General features: G+C 47.8%; 1 protein-coding gene across 1 annotated transcript in view; it reads right to left on the bottom strand.

The window, feature by feature from the left end:
• GPR35 (G protein-coupled receptor 35) overlaps positions 1-12,633 on the bottom strand; it is a 156,878-nt gene that overhangs the window by 108,059 nt on the left and 36,186 nt on the right. The gene's annotated exons all lie outside the window — the stretch shown is intronic.

The following is a 12,633-nucleotide window of genomic DNA, read 5'->3' as shown; positions in this document are numbered from 1 at the left end:
TTATAATTTATTATTTCGTGTTTCAAACTTTATTGTAACCGGGATGTCTACTAGACTCTTGTTTGGACAGATTTAAGTGTGTTATTCCTAAGAATTACAGGCCTACAATATAAAACGCCAAATTTCCATGCAAAAGAATTGTACCGCTTTGAGCATTAAAAATCTGAAATAATCATACCGCCAGGGAGGTTAAAGTGACAAGAAACAATATTCTTATTTTCTAAAAAACATCCATGCACACCTACTACTTAAAGGATATCTAAAGGTTCCTTTTTTATTTAAAAAACAAAACAAACATGTCATACTTACCTCCTCTGTGCAGTTGGTTTTGCACAGAGTGGCCCCAATCCTCCTCTTCTGGGATCCCTCAGAGGCGCTCCTGGCTCCTCCCTGCATCGAGTGCCCCATCAGATTGACCCTGAATTGACCCTGAGGGGTTGTCGCCGTGCTGAGAGTCCAATCTTGGACCCTTTAGCCTCCACCACCAAGAGAATGCCTGCTCTGTTGGCTGGTGGGGCTGGGAAGAATCCTCATCATAGTCGAACCCCGGGGGGGAAGCGTAGGTCATCAACCTGCTCCCAAGCCCCCTCTGTTGCTCATCGGGACCATGCGACCATCATGGCGGTTGTCCTGCCCGCCGCTGGAACGACCCGGCGAGGGAGAGCGAGATCCACCAGTGCCGGCCAGGTGCCTGGGGTGACCGGGGCTGCCAACGGGAGAAGCCGTGGTACTGCTGGAGGGGACGCCGGCATGTCTACACCTGATCAGGACTGGCGCACTGCTTCTGCCAGGCCTTCCAGGCTGAGAGCGCAGCGGGGAGGAGGAGTGATCGGGTGAATGGAGCAGCGCCCCCCAGTGATGTCATCACCGAGCGCCGGGTAACGGAACAGAGAACCCGAGGCCGCGGGCTCTCTATGGAGGAAGACAGATCGGAAAGGGAGCTGACCGCCTCGGAGGATGGAGAGGTGGATGCCAGGGATGACCCTCTACAAGGTTCAGAAGCTGCGCTACAAGGATATGGATCTGCGGCTGTGCTGACTGATGTCGCAGGGTAGCCTGGTAAATCAGCTCTGTGTTCCTCTGTTAACTGTTTGTCTGCTGTCGTGTGCCCTAATCTTATGATCAGTCTCTAGGGGGGGTTCCAGCTACAGGGGTTAGCTCAGCAGGTGGTGGCGGCAGCCGCAGGGGGTTGCATAAACACCATACTGTAGGTGTTCATGGCTGGGTTTAGTGAGGTGCTGGCTCGTTGTGATTCGGGTGGGGGTTTGTCAGGATTGGCTTCCCCAGTGACCGCATGGACGTCTATGAGGGCTCCCGTAACACAGTCGGGCCAGGATTTCGGGGCTCGGGCATCTAATTCCTCTCCGTCAGGGAATGGGCAGCACACTGAGGCGACTACTCCCATGGAGGCGCTGCTGCCTGCACAAGATAAGGTGGCAGGGGAGGACAAGAAGGCGACGGGGGATGCAGATGGAGTACGTTTGGGAGATTCTGCAAAGTGTGAAGTCTACGTGTGCTTCGAGGGACCACTAGGTGCTCATTTGAAGCATGAAGTGATAGAAATCGGATCTGGAAAGGTGAGTATGTGGAGATATTCTCCCTTTTACCCCTGGAGAAATTCAATCTAGATAAGGTTAAGCCGGATGAAAGTAAATAGGGGGAGATAAGACAGCTTATAGGCTTATTCCCAGGACGTTTGGTAATTGGCATCAGGCTTTTAATATTCTGGCCAGTGTTATAGTAAAAAGTCCCCCTGAGCAGTGCTCAGCGCTTTTTTGATATTTGGATTCTATTAGCGAGGCCCAGCGGGTATACAGAGGTGTGGCCTGGTTAAGATACGATGAACAGTTCAGGCAGCGGAAGGCGCTCAGGCCCCTCTTTGAGGTGAGACCACAAAGATATCAGTCTGTGGATGAAACTCATGACTCAGACGCGGCCCCTAACGCTCCCTTTCAAGGGGGGCTGGTGGTGGTTCAGCAACCTCATCACCATCGACCGGAAAGCGCAAAGGTTTCTGTTGGCAATTCAACGAGGGGACCTGCAGATTCGGGGGATCCTGTAGTTTCCGTCATAAATGCTCTGCCTGCGGAGGTTCCCATCCACTCACAAAGTGCTTCAAACATGGCAAAGGTAAGTCCGGTGAGGCTGGCAAGAGGGAGGACTCCGGTGAAGGTGTAAAAGTTGTCTCCCTTCTTAAGTAGGTATCCCGACCGGGCGGCGGCCCGTCTTCTTTTCTTGGGTTTTTCCTGAGGGTTTCTTGATACCTTGCGCATTGTCCAGCATTCCTCCAGTCCCCACTAACTTACAATTTGCACAGCTCCACCCTTCGGTGGTGTCGGCAAAACTGTCTAAAGAGATGGCCTTGGGGAGGATGGCAGGTCCTTTCTCTTCACCTCCCCTGGATGATCTGGTTGTCTGGCCGCTGGGAGTGGTTCCTAAGAAGGAACCCAATTCCTTTCGGCTGATACACCATCTTTCTCATCCTAAAGGCGATTCGGTCAATGATGCCAATGACCATGAATTTTGTGCCGTCTCTTATGCATCATTTGATAAGGCGGTTGCATGGATTCGTAAGTTTGGAAAAGGGGCTCTGTTGGCTAAGACTGACATCGAGTCAGCTTTTCGCCTTCTTCCGGTTCATCCTCGCAGTTTTTGCATGTTGGGCTGCGTCTGAGAAGGTCAATATTTTGTGGATCTCTGCTTGCCTATGGGATGTTTCCTGTTCCTTGTTCAAGGCTTTTAGTTCATTTTTGGAATAGGTGGTGAGGGGCGTGTCGGGCTTGCTGTCCATAATCCACTACCTGGATGACTTTTTGGTGATCGACCCTTCGGGTAGCCGGGTGTGTCATACTCTGTTGGCCACCCTGCAACATGTATTTGAGTTTTTCGGAGTGCCGTTGGTGGCTGAGAAGACAGGGGGGCCGGTCACCGCATTGAAATTTCTGGGTATTGTGATTAACACAGAGGTGATGGATTGCCACCTCCCACTTGTTAAAGTGGAGGACCTGCGGTCGGTTGTGTCCGTTGCCCTCGGCAGCAAAAAGATTCAGTTGCATTCCCTGCAGTCGCTGCTGGGCAAGCTGAATTTCACGTGTCGAATCATGCCCATGGGGTGGATTTTTTGCAGGAGGTTGGCTACAGCGAGTATCAGGTCTCCGCACCATTATGTAGCCCACAAGGCCAATTTACGGGTGTGGCAGCTGTTCCTGGAGCAGTACAATGGGCGGTCCTTGTGGATGGAGGCGATGGTTTTCGGCTGGGATTTGGAGCTGTTTATAGATGCGGCAGGTGCGATGGGATAAGGGCATTTTGTGGAGTGCAGGTAGATGGCCGGATTTGTGGCGTGAGGCAGATTTGCTGGGCAACCTGGTTCTATTGGAATTGTTTCCAATAGTACTGGCTATAGAGATTAGGCGACAGGAATTCAGGAACAAGAGGGTTCGCTTTCATTGCGACAATTTGGGGGTGGTGCAGGCCATTAACAAAGTTTCTGCTTCTTCTCCACTTCTTCTTAGACACCCGGTGCTTCAATGTTTGTGTCTGAATTGTTACGTTTGTGCGGTGCATGTGCTGGGTGTGAACAACAATGTGGCTGATGCATTGTCTCGCTTGCAGTGGGACAGATTCCATATGTTGGCACCGGAAGCGGAGTAGCATTAGGATGCCTTGCCCGGACCACTTGTGGGACTTCGCCTTTGAATGGTAGCTGGGCTACTTCAGAATTCGGTGTGCCCGGCCACTTGGAGTGTTTTGGATCGGAGCGGCCACTGAGGCAGCTCGCTGGGGCTTGGAGGACTGGTTGGTATGGAAGATTGGGCACTGGGAGTCGCAGAGCTTCAGGTTATATGTGCAGCCCCATATGTTGCAGTAATGGTTTGGGTCCTTCTTTGGTGGGGTGCCGGCCTGTGTCTAACTCAGGGCGGGGTTGACATGGTTATCTGTCTATGTTTGTGTGTGTTCTATGTGTGTGGTGGTAGTCCGTCAGTTTCAGTGGCGTTGGTCAATGTTGTCTGTGTGTGTTTAAACAAAAAAAGGTTAGTGTTGGTTTTTATGGTTGGTGTGGATCCTTGGCCATTCCTATGTTTTTTGGGAGGCTAAAGGGGCTGCGGTTAGGCCTGAGGGTTGACAGTTGGGTTTTCCCTGGGGACAGGTCAGGATCACATGGATCAGGGTCCCGGGGATGTTATGGTCCAGGGTCTTACCAGAGGTACATCACTATTCTCTGCTTGACAGGCCCCCAGACATGCTCCTGTTGCATGTGGGGGGGCAATAACCTGGGGCTTCACGCCTCACAAAAATTGTGCAGGGATATCAAATTTGATTTCTTGCGCTTGCGGTCCCTGTTCCCTAACACTATTGTTGTGTGGTCCGACATGGTGGGCAGGTCTTCCTGGCGTTTGGCAATGTTGGTGGAGCGGGTTAACAAAGGTAGAACCAAAGTTAACAAAGAAGTGGCAACGTTTTTTTGTCCGTATTGGTGGCTTTGTTATTCGCCACTTGGACTTGGAAAAGGACCATTGGCTGTTCCTGAGAGGGGACGGGGTTCATTTGAATGCGGTGGGGATTGACCTTTGGGTTTTGGGTCTGCAGGAAAGTATCCAGCGGGCCATTCGGGTGTGGTGGGCCACCCAGGCATAAGGTTTCACGCTGGGCGTCTGTGGCAGAGGTCGTAGGGTTTTGGAAGGCGGGGATGGTTACGTTCTTTGGTGAACGATGGGTTGGGCCCATCTCTGGTATGGGTGATCCTGTCCTAATAAGGGCGGAAGTAATATGTGTTGGGGCAGTTGGCTGTATCGGCTGGAGAAGTTGCCAAACAATTGTCCCCGAGGCGGTGTAAATTGTGGATGGGGGCCGTGAAAAGGCAAGGTGGTACCAGATACAGCAAGTTGGTCAGTCAAGGGTGCCTCCAAAAATCCTAAGACATAGAAACAGGCAGTTACATTCAGTCTGAGAGGTTAGGGTATGTTTTTCTGTTTATTAACGGTTATATTATGTAAAAAAGTTATTTTCATGGTTGGTTATTATAATAAAAGGGCTGCTATGGCCATTTAAACCCAAGAAGTATGTCTGGTCTGATTTATTTAAATAAGTAAAGAGGTACTGGGTATATGGCATACAGCTGGTACTTGGGCAAGAGTAGGGACAGTTCAGATAGCGTCAGTGTAGTGACGGTTGAAAACCGTCTGTTTGCTTGCGTTACTGCTAGTTTAACGCCATATAGTTCTGTGTGCGTTACTGCCAGTTTAACGCCATATAGTTCTGTGTGCGTTACTGCCAGTTTAACGTCATATAGTTCTGTGTGCGTTACTGCCATTTTAACGCCATATAGTTTTGTGCGCTACTGCCAGTTTAACGCCATATAGTTCTGTGTGCGTTACTGCCAGTTTAACGCCATATAGTTCTGTGTGTGTTTCTGCCAGTTTAACACCATATAGTTTTGTGCGTTATTGCCAGTTTAACGCCATATAGTTCTGTGTGCATTACTGCCAGTTTAACGCCATATAGTTTTGTGCGTTACTGCCAGTTTAATGTCATATAGTTCTGTGTGCGTTACTGCCAGTTTAACGCCATATAGTTTTGTGCGTTACTGGCAGTTTAACGCCATATAGTTCTGTGTGCGTTACTGCCAGTTGAATGCCATATAGTTCTGTGTGCGTTACTGCCAGTTTAACGCCATATCATTTTGTGCGTTACTGCCAGTTTAACACCATTTACTTCTGTGTGCGTTACTGCCAGTTTAACACCATATAGTTTTGTGCGCATTACTGCTGGTTTAACGCCATATAGTTTTGTGTGCATTACTGCTAGTTTAACGCCATACAGTTCTGTGTGCGTTACTGCCAGTTTAACACTATATAGATTTGTGCGCGTTACTGCTGGTTTAATGCCATATAGTTTTGTGTGTGTTCCTGACAGTTTAATGCCATATAGTTCTGTGTGCGTTACTGCCAGTTAAACGCCCTTTACTTCTTTGTGCGTTACTGTCAGTTTAACGCCATATAGTTCTGTGTGCATTACTGCCAGTTTAACACCATAAAGTTTTGTGTGCGTTACTGCCAGTTTAACACCATATAGTTCTGTGTGCATTACTGCCAGTTTAACGCCATATAGTTCTGTGTGTGTTACTGCCAGTTTAACGTCATATAGTTCTATGTGTCACTGTACATTTATATTGCAGTTATATTATAGGGCATCTGTGAAGTGTGTCTGTAGTGTGAGTACTCAAATTAAAGTGCACCAAACACCTCTTTACGTTGATTAAAGTGCATCTACGTACAGATTTCAACTTCTTCTTTACATTTGCTTATAAGCCCTGCCAGCTCCCTCCCAATAATGTCTGGGAGGACAACAAGGAGAGGCAGACGTTCCCTTGGCACTGTAATGGGGCCAGCAACAAATGTGTCCACAGGCAAAGATGGACGTGGTGGTCAATCCTCAGGCAGTGCATAATTTCCTCTGTTTAGTGAGTTTGCCTGTGCTATCCAGCTGCAGCATGCAGAGGAGGTGGTGGACTGGCTTACTAAACCTTTCTCATCCTCCTCATCCTCTGCCATGCAAGCAGAGACAAGTGTGCAGTCCCCTGCAGTTGCCAGAGTGGATAAACCTACCTCCTTATCCACATCTATTCCTGCCATAGCCCCACACATCAGCCATTGAGGAGTCAGCAGAGTTATTTGACCACAGCGTCAGCCACTTGCTCCTTGATGATGCCCAGCCATTACTGGATTCAGATGTTGGTTCTGAGGTTGAGGGTGACAGGAACATGAGCCTAGAGAGAGGGAGGAACACTGGTAGACAAATTGGCATTCATGTTCCCCAAGCCGCAGCGTATTGCCAAGTTGTCTCCACACAAAAGGGGCACAAATCTGTCCCTCCTCCTCCTCCTTACCCACTTCAGTCTGCCCTGCTATACCGAGTCATTACCTCTCAGCAGCCTCCACTGACAGGGATGATGGTATAGCACAGGGTGTCCTAGGTCCTAGCAGCACATCTGCCAGCAGCACACCACCAGCTGTAGACTGATGCCAAAAAATTTCTCTGCCCCGTTTGCTGAAGCGGGAAAAAAAATACAGTCCCTGCCACCCACATGCCCAGCGTCTAAATGCAAGCTTGTCAAAGCTGTTGGCTCTCCAACTTCTGCCTTTAATCCTGGTGGGTTCTGCCCCCTTCCGTGAATTCGCACAATGTGCTGTACCACAATGGCAGGTTCCCAATCGCTACTACTTTTCACGTGAGGCTGTTCCATCTCTCTACCCTCACGTGGAAGGGAATGTTCTGGCATCGTTGGACAAGGCAGTCAGCTGAAAAATCCACCTTACTGCTGACACATGGACCAGCAAGCATGGACAGGGACGATATATTTTGTTCACAGCACACTGGGAAATTCTGCTTGCAACTCGAAATGATACAGGACAGGGCTCAGTGGTGCAGCTTGTGCCCCCACGTCTCCATACAGCCCTCCTCCTCCTTCGCCACCTTCATGCCCTCCTTTGCAGATTTGTCCTATGAGCATCAGGTACCCCCTAAGCGTTCAAAGGGCTTTTCTCAGAGTCAGGCTAAAAAGTGCCATACAGTGCTTCAGCTGGTGTGTTTAGGGGACAGGAACCACACCGGAGCAGAGATTCTTGCAGCTCTGCAGGGACAGGCCCAGAGGTGGTTCACACCACACTAGCTGGAGCAAGGAATGGTGGTGTCTGATAATGGTTACAACCTCCTGTCTGCCCTTAGACAGGGAAAGTTGACACATGTGCCATGCCTGGCACATGTCCCCAATTTGGTGGTGCAGCATTTCCAAAATACGTACCCAGGGATGCAAGATGTGCTAAAGCTGGTCAGAAGAGTATGTAGCCATTTCAATCGGTCATACACAGCCAGTACTTGGTTAGCTAAAATTCAGCGGGAAATCCACCTGCCCATAAACCACCTGATTTGTGACATGCCCACCAGGTAGAACTCAACTTTGTCAATGCTGCAGTGGCTATACATGCAGCAGAGGGCCGTCAACGAGTACCTGTGCAAATACGGCATGACGACAGGCTCAGGCCGCCTCGGCTTTTTTTCCCCACGCCAATGGCTGATCATTAAGGATGCATGCACTGTATTGTCACCAGTTGAGGAGGCCACAGGGATGGCGAGCCGTGACAGTGCATGCATCAGTGACACAATCTCTGTTGTGTTCCTGCTGGAGCAGACTCTGCATGGCATTATGGACAGGGAACTGGAGGCAGAGCAGCAGGAGGAATAGGAGGACTGGGAGGGTGGCTGGGAGGAGGAAGTTCCAGATGCTGTCATCCTGATTGACCCCAAGGAGTCTGCTTCTCAAGCCTCGGCAAAATTGAGACGCATGGGCAACCTCATGCTTCAAAGCCTGCGAAAGGACCCAAGAATACGTGGCATAAAGGAGAAGGATGATTACTGGTTGGCAACTCTCCTTGGCCACCGTTATAAGGGGAAGGTCTCAGAACTCATCCCGTCCCCACAGAGAGTGCAGAAGATAAAATCTCTTGAGGACACGTTAAAGAGGATTTTATTGACCGTTTTTCCTGACTCCAGTAGGTTACAGTGTCGTGGAAAACGTCATTTGGAGTCTTCTGTTGGTAAAGAGAGGAGCATTGGAGAAGGCGTCCACCTAAGTGAGGCATTTTGGAATTTTTTTAGTCCTCCCCGCCCAGGGCTGTCAGCTTCCACATCCCATCGGCAGCGTCTGCATCACATGGTGGATGATTACCTCGGGGCCAAAACAGAGATGAAGAGCATTCCAGCTGACGCTCCACTGGCTTACTGGGTCAAGAGAATAGACCACTGGCCAGAACTTGTGCAGTATGCTATTAAGTTGTTGGGCTGCCCTGCATCCAGCGTGCTTTCAGAATGGCATTCAATGCTGCAGGAGGTTTCCTTACTGATCATACAACGCATCTATCCACAGACTCCGTGGACCGTTCAACTTTTATTAAAATGAATCAGTGCTGGATTACCAGCTATGAAGCCCCTGATGCCGATGTCACTGATTAAGTCTTTTTGGGATGTGGAATCTCTGCAGGACTTCGAGGCTGCCTAGCTTTGAGGGTGTTCAATCATTTCATCTGGAAGAATGTTTTTGGTATAGGTTTCATGGACACAATTAACACCCAAAGACCAATTTTTCAGCACCTGTTTGACAGGTGCATATCATTGCAATTTTTTTTGCCTTCATTAAGAGCACCTCTATAGGGTTATGGTGTGAAGGTGCCCCTGACACCCAAAGAGTAATTTTTCAGCACCTGTTTGACAGGTGCATATCATTGTGATTTTTTTTACAGCAAGGCCATTTCTTGCTTTCATCAAGAGTACCTCCATAGAGTTATGGTGGGAAGGTGCCACCGACACCCAAAGACCAATTTTTCTGCACCTGTTCGACAGGTGCACATCATTGCAATTTTTTACAGCAAGGCCAATTCTTGCTTTCATCATGATTACCTCTATAGGGTTACAGTGGGAAGGCACCACCGACACCCTAAAACCAATTTTCTGCACTGGTTTGACAGGGGCCTATCACTGTAATTTTTAACAGCAAGGCCAATTCTTGCTTTCATCAAGAGTACCTTTATAGGGTTACAGTGGGAAGGCGCCACCGACACCCAAAGACCAATTTTTCTGCACCTGTTTGACAGGTGCATATCATTGCAATTTTTAACAGCAAGGCCAATTCTTGCTTTCATCATGATTACCTCTATAGGATTACAGTGGAAAGGCGCCACCGACACCCAAAGACCAATTTTTAAGCACCCGTTACTTCTATGCAAAGTCAAAGTGACACCAGAATGTATCCAAAAAAATCTCTAATCTTGTTCCCAAGGATTATAACAACCTTTGTTGCGGATTCCTACCTTTTGATATTCTGAAAAAATCCCTGTGTGTTTCTCTGTACCTCTGTGCTGAGTGAGTTTAATGGGAGTGGTTTCATAATTATCAGTCAGCTGTGGCACCTGCAGGGCACTAATGAGGAAAGCTGCTGGGCCTGCATCCCTTTAGACGTGTTCCTATTGGAAATATCTCACCAAAACTGACATTTTTGTTGCAGGGGATGCCTGAAATCTGTCTTGTATCTTAGGCAGACTTCTGGGAAAATTGGTGAGCCAATCACACAAGCAGGAAATCATGTTTCTGGGGAGTGGTCAGTACACATTCTGTGTACAGAACAACTCCATGTAGCCATATTGCATTGCATTTATAAAAATAACAGCGGCTGCAGATTGAAAAGAAAAGGTAATTTTTAATAACATTCAATTACAATATGACTTGTATCAGACAGGGGAGAGGCTAGGCTTAGGATGTGAGAGAAGCTGTGTGATGTCTCCTGGAGCTCCGCTGAAAATCAGCTGGGAATAAGGGATATGATATGTGAAGTTTACTTGTGGATTTCTGCCCTGTGATACAACGGACTATCCTGTGGATTGTACTGTGGCTAATTCCCCCAAATCTACTAATTTTACAACTGCTACTGTTGCCAGATCCCTGCCTGATCCTTGCTAGCTTCTAGTGCCGTATTAACTACCCGCTAATTGCAGGTGGATTTGCAGGCAGGTCAGCTGGCGGGACTGCTGTCTGGATAGCTGGATTGTTAATCAGCAACAAGCACCAGGTAACACCAAGGAATACCCACTCACCTGCTGACTGCTCACCGCTTATCATCCTCTAGCCTTACAGCTTTACAGCGCTACCTTTGACACTGGGCTAGCAGTGATTGCGGTGTCAAAATTCAGCTAGGAGCAGTGACAAGAGCGATGGGGAGGAAGCTTAAAGCTGCTGAAGCTGGAGCAGGAAGGTCCGGTGGAGCAGGGGGGTCTAGAGCGGAAAGAGAGGCTGCTGGAGAGGCTGGAGTAGTAAACTTGAGAAGTGTAATGGCCAGAGAAAAGACAGACACAGGCTCATATGCTGGAGGTGAGGAATGTCTGTCAAGTAAGTTGCTGTGTAAATCGATAGTGGAGAGAGACATGAGGGAGGATGGGATGGATGCAGTAGTTGCTAAATTGGAACGTTTCACATGGAGCTCCACTAAGAATACTAAGGTCACGGACTCTGGCAAGGATGTTTTTGCTAAATACGGTAGCATGTCTGTAGAGGAGAGGAGAGGACAGTACTGGAGATAGGACCAAAGATAGAGAGCTGGGAGGAGCAGGAGTCTGCAGGGAACCACACACAGACTTTTTCTGAACGGGAGATAATGGAAGTATCTGAAGTGGGAGACGGAGGAAAGCCTGCAGTGGATGGTGGGGAGTTGGTTAGGACTGTTATGACCGAGGGAGGGGGATGCGATACATTAAGTGCTTCTGTCTCAGAAGTTTCAGAAGTTTCAGAAGCATCAGATGGTATCTCTAAAAATAAATTACTGGCTTCACCTGTTTTACCTGTTGCACCTGTGGGACCTGCGGTATCTTTACCTGCAGCTGCTCTGAAGGGGGAGCCGACACTTAAGGATGTATTCCATGCTATACAGAACTGCAACTATACATTAAATATATTATCTTCACAGGTTAACTGCTTAAGGAAGGATGTTTCTGTTATGCACCTAGACATACAGAAGGTGCGTGAACGTACTTCAATACTAGAGAACCAGGTTACTATTATAGAGAATGACTCGGGCTGCATGAAACAAGAACTTAAAGCAGTAGCAGGGCTCCAATCGAAATACCACGATAACCGTATTGATGAAATTGAAAATAGATTAAGAAGAAATAATGTACGTATCCTTGGAATTCCAGAATGCATGGAAGGGGGCAATACTGCTGAGTTTATTGAGAAATCGCTGCTGGACGTTTTTGAAAAACAAAATTTTACTTACTTTTTCGCTGTAGAAAGGGCGCATCGCATTCCAGCTAGACCTCCTCCTCCGGGTAATCTCCCCCGACCAATTATCTTAAAAATGCTCCATTTTAGAGATAGAGATAAGATCCTCTCCCTAGCACGAACTAAAGGAAATATAGAGGTGAATGGATCAAGAGTTTCTTTCTTCCCGGACTTCATTGTGTCAGTTCAAAAACAAAGAGCCCAATTTATAGATATTAAAAGGCGCCTCCATACCCTCCAGATTCAATATGCAATGCTCTACACTGCTAAACTCTGGATTGTGGCTAAGGGAGAAACTATATTTTTTGTTGACCCTAAAGAGGCCAATAGCTGGCTGGACAGAAATGAACAATCCTTGTCTATCCCTACTTCCAATAAGAATACAGCTTGAAGGATAGAGGACTGGATCGAGGGGAAAGAAAAGAAAAGAGAAAAATTCCCCTTTTATTTTTTATTTTTTTCTATGTCACTTTCTTTGCCTCTTGCTATATTTTTGTTACATTCTAAATGAATCTGACTAGTAAAAATGCTGGTCTAATCATTAGGATATAATTTCCACTATATAAGTGCATCATTTTTTTCTCTAGATTTTCCTTTGTCTTCCGTTTTGCTGGATATTGGCTATAGGCGGAGCTGCAGTGGAGCATAGCCAGACAAACTTATCTTCCTACTAGTGGGCTAGCAGGCCATTGACAAGCCTGGATGAACTCTTGTTTTTTTTTTCCCCCTTTTTTACATCTTACCGTGGGAATTTGTGTGGCATTCAAGAGAAGAGGGGAGGGAAGAAAAAGGAAAGGAAAACATTTT

Source organism: Aquarana catesbeiana, linkage group LG04 (genome assembly GCF_042186555.1).
Source record: "Aquarana catesbeiana isolate 2022-GZ linkage group LG04, ASM4218655v1, whole genome shotgun sequence".
Classification (NCBI taxonomy): domain Eukaryota; kingdom Metazoa; phylum Chordata; class Amphibia; order Anura; family Ranidae; genus Aquarana; species Aquarana catesbeiana.
The sequence above is the reverse complement of the archived record's forward strand: the minus strand, read 5'-3'. Positions and strand labels throughout refer to the sequence as shown.